The sequence below is a fragment of the Carassius gibelio genome, chromosome A5, assembly GCF_023724105.1.
Source record: "Carassius gibelio isolate Cgi1373 ecotype wild population from Czech Republic chromosome A5, carGib1.2-hapl.c, whole genome shotgun sequence".
NCBI classification, from domain to species: domain Eukaryota; kingdom Metazoa; phylum Chordata; class Actinopteri; order Cypriniformes; family Cyprinidae; genus Carassius; species Carassius gibelio.
In genome coordinates, this window is record NC_068375.1 from 38,173,195 (window position 1) to 38,181,648 (window position 8,454).

An 8,454-nucleotide genomic window follows, 5' to 3' on the forward strand; every position below is an offset into this window, starting at 1 on the left:
ACGACTTTTGTTATTAAGTCGTTATAATGAAAAAACGAAATTCGTTATGTCAAGATAACGAGAAAATTAAGTCGTATTAATGAAAAAACTACTTTCGTTATGTCGAGATAACGAGAAAATTAAGTCATTATTACGAGAAACCGGCTTTTGTTATGTCAAGATAACGAGAAAATTAAGTCGTTATAACGAGAAAACGGTTTTCGTTATTTCAAGATAACGAGAAAATTAAGTCGTTATAACAAGAAACTGGCTTTCGTTATATCAAGATAACAAAAAAATTAAGTCATTATAACGAGAAAACGGTTTTCGTTATGTCAAGATAACGAGAAAATGAAGTCGTTATAACAAGAAACCGGCTTTCGTTATATCAAGATAACAAAAAAATTAAGTCGTTATAATGAGAAAACGGTTTTCGTTATGTCAAGATAACGAGAAAATTAAGTCGTTATAACAAGAAAATGACTTTCGTTATATCAAGATAACGAGAAAATTAAGTCATTATAACAAGAAACCGGCTTTCGTTATATCAAGATAACAAAAAAATTAAGTCATTATAACGAGAAAACGGTTTTCGTTATGTCAAGATAACGAGAAAATTAAGTCGTTATAACAAGAAAATGACTTTCGTTATATCAAGATAACGAGAAAATTAAGTCGTTATAACGAGAAAACGACTTTCGTTATGTCAATATAACGAGAAAATTAAGTCGTTATAATGAGAAAACAACTTTTGCTATGTCCAGTTAACGAGAAAATTAAGTCGTTATAACAAGAAAACGACTTTGGTTATGTCAAGATAACGAGAAAATTAAGTCGTTATAACAAGAAAATGACTTTCGTTATGTCGAGATAACGAGAAAATTAAGTCGTTATAACAAGAAAACGACTTTCGTTATGTCGAGATAACGAGAAAATGTAGTCGTTGTAACGAGAAGAAAAAAAATTATAATGCATGGCTGCTTAGAACTTCCGTAGCTCTCAGTGTCAATGGGACCATGTGTTTGTTATCGAGCACTAGTAAGTGCCCTCGTCTTTGCCTTCATCTGATACTCAGAAATACCCGACCAAGGCCATTTCTGTTGAAGAGTGCTCATTTGCTCTATACATCAAGATTCTGATCAAAATGAAGCTCCTTTTTTTTTCTTTCATTTGTGCTGATCCTATGTTTCCGAACATAGTTATAATTCTAAGATCCATTCTATGAAGGGCACTTGGATTTCTCTGAAAGGTGTCATTAACTTCAATTATGGAACATGAGTAAGCCTTCTGACATTACACATACGATAATATTCAAAATATGTAATTTCACGTCTCTATATGCGAGATCGAACTGTGCTGATATGCAGCATCTATTTATAACGAACGTAAAAAAGGTACATGCTGACTGACACCAAGTATAAATAGCATCTTTTTTACAGTAAGCACAAATAGTGACAGATACTATTAATGTAAAAAGTGTAATGTAAGCAGACATAATACACATTTTATACCAAATCTGAGCAATGGTGGGTGGAGTTACTGTAAGCAGATTTACCAACAAGACTATGTAAACATAACTCCGTGTAAACAAACACTGTATTAGAATAAACATGTAAGCGAGTGTGAAGAGTGTGTATTTATCTGTCTGTCTGTGCTGCTCTAGGCAAGTTTGTTCATTTCCTTGTCTTCTTTCTATAACTATTCAGCAACAGAATGAATTATAAATGGCCCCGTTCTTTTATAGCCAGATATAATGAGCAGGTCATGTGATCTGAGCGTCTAATTAGAAGCAGGACTGGCGTCTACAGTGATGCTTGTTACATTACAGATGGCTTCTGTAGAGTACCATCTGTGAGGGAAATGTTGCACCTTTGAGTGTGTGTGTGAATAACTTATGAAAAAGCAGAATTATCTCCGGAGAGAGGGGAGGAAAGTTCAGTGCCACTGTAAGAGCTGTCTTGAGCTGTCAGTCAAAGTGTGTCTCTCTCTCACACACACACACACACGGACACACAGAGAGAGAGAGAGTCAGTGTGTGTTCAGTCACAGCAGTGTGAAAAGAAAAACTGCACTGCAGTGGCCCATGTACAATGAAAACTTCAAGAACAAGCAGAAGGTTCAATACAAGTTAAGCTCAATTGTCAGCTTTTGTGGCAAGTGTTGATTGCAACAACAACAACAATTGCTAAAATTAACTATTTTTTAATAAAACAAAGAAGAAGGTTATGGTGAGACATGTCAGCATGCTGCCCACGAGGGCATCGTCACAGACATACAAGGTTTTAAAAGTTTATCTTCAATAAAAAAAAATTGAAAAAATTTAATTGAAATAAAAAAATATCTAAAACAAAATCTAGCCTCACTTCATTTAAAAATCTTTTAATAAAAATCAACCGAAAAGTGAATCCTAGGAGTTAAAAATCCTTTTATAAAAGCACTTACATTCATTCTACTGTTAAAACATGTGCTTTATTTGAGCTGTAAAGTTATTAAATCATAATTTTTATAGTCATTTTCAGTTTTAAGGATTAACAGCAACCTAACCGTATACATAATAAAAGGTAAGCGATTTCTACCACCACAAAATCATGCTAACATGCATTCACTGCAAAAAATAAATATTAATAATAATAAAAGAAAAGAAAAAAATAATAATTTCTTACTCAGTATATTTGTCTTATTTTCTAGTCTAAACGTTCTTAAATTAATACAAGATACAGGAAAATGACTACAAAAATGGATCATAATTAATTTAGCTTTTGCTTAAAACCAGGGGAAAAATCTGTCAGAAAAATTATTTTCATTTCTCTTTAACTTGAGTTCAGTTTTATTTAATTTTTTTATTCCAGTTTTAAGCATAAACTCACTAATTTTTTATACAATTTTCAGAAACTGTCGTTGAATTAACAGATTTAAAAAAATAACTGGAAAACAAGACAACAATGACAAATGTATTTTCTTACTATGAGTATTTTACATTTTAAAGAAGTATTGTATTGATTATTTAATAAATGGGGGACAAGTGGAAATAAATTAAAGTTATTACACAAATCCTGTTGTTTTAGCTTAACTTTGAAGATGGATAAGACTGAGAGCCGGGGTGCAGCAGACACTGCGGAGATGTTTGAGGTCCACAACGCCTCTTATTGAACCTGGAAACCTGATTCACTCCAGACCACCTGATCTGTGTGTGTGTGTGTGTGTGTGTGTGTGTGTACTGAGCTCCTGAGACAGACACACTACTCCATTATTCAGAGGAAGAGACTGCAGCTGGCTTCGATATCTCTACTGTTTCTCCCAGAGAGCAGTGGAGAGCAGACTGAGGTTTGCTGGTGAAAGACCCCAGTAATCTCACACACATCTCCTGAAGAGTTTCAGAAGAGATCTCTACATTTTCTCTGAGATCTCTGTGCTCCTCACATTTGCCAAGATACTAATACTGCAATAATGGACTTCTTATTTAGCATTTTCATCTTGTTTTCTGGTACAAATATCTAAGCATTCTTAAATCAAGATACATTTATTCAGCTTTGTTTTCAAAAAAAAATTAAATAAATAAAAATGAAGTGATTCAGGAAAAAACAAAATTTGGGTTCCCCTTTGAAATGAATGTATTTTTATAACTCCACTGATAGATATTTGTTCTAGTTTTAAGACTTAATATCTTAAGTAATTTTGCATCTCATGTAAATGTATCTTGATTTAAGAATATTTAGATATTTGTACTGGAAAACAAGACAAAAGTACAGTGAAAATCAAAAGTCATTGTTTAAAATATTTTATAAAGTCTGCATTACCTACCAAAACTGACTAATTTTTATTTAATTACTTTTTCCTATGCAATAACGTGCACTGATGATTCATGCACAGCGAGACCGGGACGTGTATTAAGAATGTAAAAAGGTCTGTTTTGATGTTACATTGACTTTAATGTTGCAGACGCTTCAAAGAGAGACATTAAAGCAAAAGAAGCAGAAGAAAGAAACGCTGGGAAGGAAGATCATGAGATATGCAAACACACAGAAATGTCTATGGCAGGTGTTCTCTGTCATCCCTGTGGACAAATGCATGAGCAGCAAAGCTTCAAACAGACGGCCTCCATCTCCCCCCATCTCTTCAATAATGCCCTTTCATCTGCTCTCGACATCCAGAGCAGACCAAAGCAATCCAGCACAGAGACACAGCAAAAACAGTGATGAACAAAAGAGGTCTGAGAGATTGTCAGGATATGGTTTTGTTTGGTTAACTATGGTTAGCTATGAATGAATGAATGCAATTGTGAAAGTGAATAAACATTTCATGCTGTCAGAACAGATACTGCTTCACTGCTTCATCATTTACTCTTGTTCTTCCAAGACCGTATGAATTTATTTCTTTGAGGTTATTTCTTGTGCTAATTGCCATATAATTGCAAAATAAAAAGAGAATTATAACTGTAAACCTGCAAAAAAAAAAAAAAAAAAAGACCTAAAGATGTCTTTTACAAACTCATATGACAGAAATTGTTAATGACTATTTACTTAAAATCTTCCCCATCCACTGTAAAACATGTCAGTGAAGTCTAACATAATCAAATGTCTGGCATAAAGTCTCGTTCATTGAATAATGGCTTATAATGAATAATTAAAGCATTGTATGACTAAAGAAGACTTGGAATATAATGCATGATATGAACAGTTTTTATGATGCATTCATGGTGCTAATTTGTCCTTTTGAAGCCCCAGTATTACCATTATGAAAAACAAGGAAGGAAATTATGATTTTTGTTTTTAATTTCTTTTTTCGGGTCCAAACAGCTGCTAAAAACATAACAATAATCCAAACCAGTCCAGTCCATCAGTTAATGTCTTGAGAAGACAAAAGCTGTGTGTTTGTAAGAAACAAATCTATCATTCTTTTTTTTCTTTTTTTTACTCTAAATCATTGATTCTGGACAAAATATGAGTCTATAATTCATCATAATGAGGATTAAGTAAATTTTCAGTTTTTTTCTGTGGCATCAAATCTATTAAACCAGATGAAGCAACCACAGCTATATATTTAGCCTTTTTGATATGAATTATGTATTTATGTGAAATATCCTTATTTTTGGACACAGATTGCAAAAAAAAAAAAAGGTCTTCATGCATTTCTTCCTAGCTGCTTATAGACTGATGCTGCCGTGTCATTCTACAAATAAATATACAAGAATAGACCGGAAATAAAAGAGACCGAAGCCTGCTGAGAGTCAAATTCCCATTTAGTATTAAACACACTCCAGTGTGTGGTTAGAGGACATACATACGCTGGAAAACACACACACAAACGCATGCTAACCAGCCCCCCGAGGATCCGTGTGCCCTTCAGGGGAACCGCGGAGGGGAGAATTAGGAGGAGACACGTTTGATAAAATGGAGGCTGAGAGAAAAGAGGAAAATGGGGTGAGAGAGAAACTGAGTTGACTTCCAGACACCCGGATTGAAACACAGCACGGGTGATTGCATTTGTTTCCACTGACATTCACATAAAAAGTGCACATTTTTGTACTTGATCTTAATGGCAGTTGTAAGAGTCCATTTGAAAAAGATTAGAAAAAGCAATTTGAAATGGTTTCACTTTTATTTATTATTATCATTTTGAATGCACAGTACAAACAGTTGCTTTTAAAAGGCCATCAATGGAGATTTGCCTGCAAAATGATTTAGTTACAGTATTTTCTAAAATATCAATGCATCTGTAACATATATTTAAAAATGCTGTACTTTTTATAAATATGCTTTAGAGACATACAAATGTGTACAAAATATTTGTTGCAATCAGTGCAATTTAGAAATCAGTTTTATGTTTGAATAAAATGGGTTGCATTTTGGAAGCTGTCAATATGTGGAGACTTAGTGTTAATAATACCTATGAATATTAATGAGATCGCATCAGGAGTCAGGACGCTCACAGCCAATCAAAGGTCTCTGCTCTCCAAATATTTTCTGAAGTGCAAAATGATTTAGATTTAGATTTTAAAATACTGCTGCAAAAATACTTTGGGCAATTTTCATGAACAGCAAAGTCAATCATGGTGCCATCAAATTATGTCAAAGTATAGGTGTGCTGTTACGTACATCATTAAATGATCAGATTTACCATTTTCACCTGTACTCTCAGGTAAAAAGGTAAAAAAAAAAAAGCTGCTCCCGAGATGACATCCTTTGAAAAGCTACACCTTTGTACCTTCTTTTTTTTTTTACCACTGAAGATTGCATTTTAAGTACCTTAAATGTTTATATTTGTAGCTAAAGTGCGATATAAATGGCACATATTAGTTCCTTTTGAAAAAGTACTGTTCAAGTGATAATTTTACCTTTATTTCTGAGAGTGCAGGAAAATAAAAAAGATGGGGAAAAAATCTATTTTTACTTCGACCAATAAGAAACCATCTAGAAACCAAACCCTAGCAACACCCGGCAACCAGAATACTCTGACAAGCACTTAGTAAGACCCTAACAAACACTCAAAACAGCTTAGGATTGCACCGTTGAGTTTTGCACAAGAAAGCACCGCTCATATTTTAAATGAGCCTCTCAATGTTTACACACAAAACGGATCAGAATGAAATTTCTGTCCCACAGAACAGCAGCCAAAAAACAACCTAAGCAAACACTGTACATCTTTAAAATCTCCCTGTTTGAACATCGTATATTTCTCCACCAAAATAGTAAAGTTTTAGACTGTATACTATCTTTACTCACACTCAATGGAGCATTGATTCATAAAAGCCTCATTCCAACACACATACAGTAGATAAAATGTTTAGCATCTTAACAGTGTTTACTGGGTCCAGACACAATGCTTTATTAAGCTTTAAAAAGCTTAAAACCATCAGAGAGCAGCAGCTCTGCAGGATGCATGTCATTGCTACAGCATATGAATAAAACTAAACATTTAGTGAGAAGAAATTACCTTTATACCACTTTATCTTGACACATCTATTCACTAAACCTTCTCAGCCTTCATGCTGAATAAATCTACATTGCTAGGGATATGCAGACTAAAACGGCACCCTGGGAAATTGCTGACAACCAACTGTGGATAACTAACTCCCCTTTGTTAAGTGGGTGCATTCGTCTCTTTCTGAACAGCCAGAAACCAGTGACCCTCAATAAAGAAAGTGTAGTGTGTTTCAGAGACAGAGACCCACACTAAAACACTGATGAACCTCATCTCTGCAGTTTTACCATTCAAAGGTAAAAGCAAAATAAAAAACGATTTTAGTTGTCAAGAATACGAACAATAATGCATAAATATGAGAAGCACCACAAGGTAATTATGTATTCAGAATGATACACATAGTTTATTACAATGTATTTGCTACAAACTTATTATAAACACTGCAAAATTAGTAAACGCACATTAACAAAATAACTCGAATAACTTTATTAATATTTGATATATCATAACGTTGAGAAGACATTCTTATAACATTCTCTAAACATCCTGATGACGATGATGCTTGATGAACATTCTAAGAAATTTAAATATCGTTCTAATGACGTCAAGAAACGTTTTCAGAATATTAAGAATACACGTTTAAATACCGTTCTATTTGGGGTGATGATAAAGTTAGCAGAACATTGTTAGAAACTATTTTACAACCTTTAAAAAACGCTGTAATAACTTTTATTTGCAATAAATATGCAAGCTGGGAATGAACAAATATGATCTGATTTTATTTTTGATCAAAATCTCGAGCAACTCGGTACCATTTAAATCAATAAATGCAAACAGTTCTACATTCAAACTGAGATTCCTCGCCGTTAATTCTTACCGAAAACAGCGATTTGTCAGACGCTCGCGCTTTAAACACGGAAAATATTCTGAGTAAACGTAAGTACACAAGCGCATAAACACAGTGTAAAGAACAAAAGAATCAGCGTGTTGAAAATAATCGCGTTTAATCACATTAAGAGCTTTTAGCGCTGCTGCTTCAGTGTGGTGTGTTTTATGTTCACACACATTGTTTCAAAGCTATTGTTGCGTGTATTTGACGGGAAGCGGTGAATAAACTTACCTGTGGTAGATGAGGCCGGCTGAAGCGGTTCTGATGCGGTCTGCTATGTTTTTGTCGGAGGATCGGGCGCTGTCCTCCTCTCGCGGTCCTGAACGTTCAGTACTGGACAGCGACACCGCAGCGGCGCAGAAGCCGAGAACGGGACGACTCGAGCTGGGGCGAGTCAGACACAGCGCCCCCCAGCGGTCTGGAGGAGCAACCGTGGCGCACCGCAATACTGACTCATTTCAAAACGAGTAATAAGATCAAAATAAAGTAAATAAATAAATAAATAAATAAATAAACCCCGGTATGAAAAACAAAAACAAAAAACGCCTAATTAGGTAATAATAAAAACAGTAATTAAACGGTATTCATAAAAAGCGTCAATGCACTAGCGACACCTGGTGATGTAGTTTCTGCATCGTGAAAATAAATCAGAATATATAAAATGG

At 34.4% G+C, this 8,454-nt stretch overlaps 1 protein-coding gene across 1 annotated transcript in view; it reads right to left on the bottom strand.

Moving 5' to 3' along the window:
- LOC128014861 (serine/arginine repetitive matrix protein 3-like) overlaps nucleotides 1-8,296 on the bottom strand; it is a 62,976-nt gene extending 54,680 nt beyond the window's left edge. The window contains exon 1 of the mRNA XM_052598547.1: nucleotides 8,021-8,296. The gene's annotated coding sequence lies outside the window, so the exon portion shown is untranslated. The remainder of the gene's footprint in view (nucleotides 1-8,020) is intronic.
- Nucleotides 8,297-8,454: the final 158 nt, after the last annotated feature.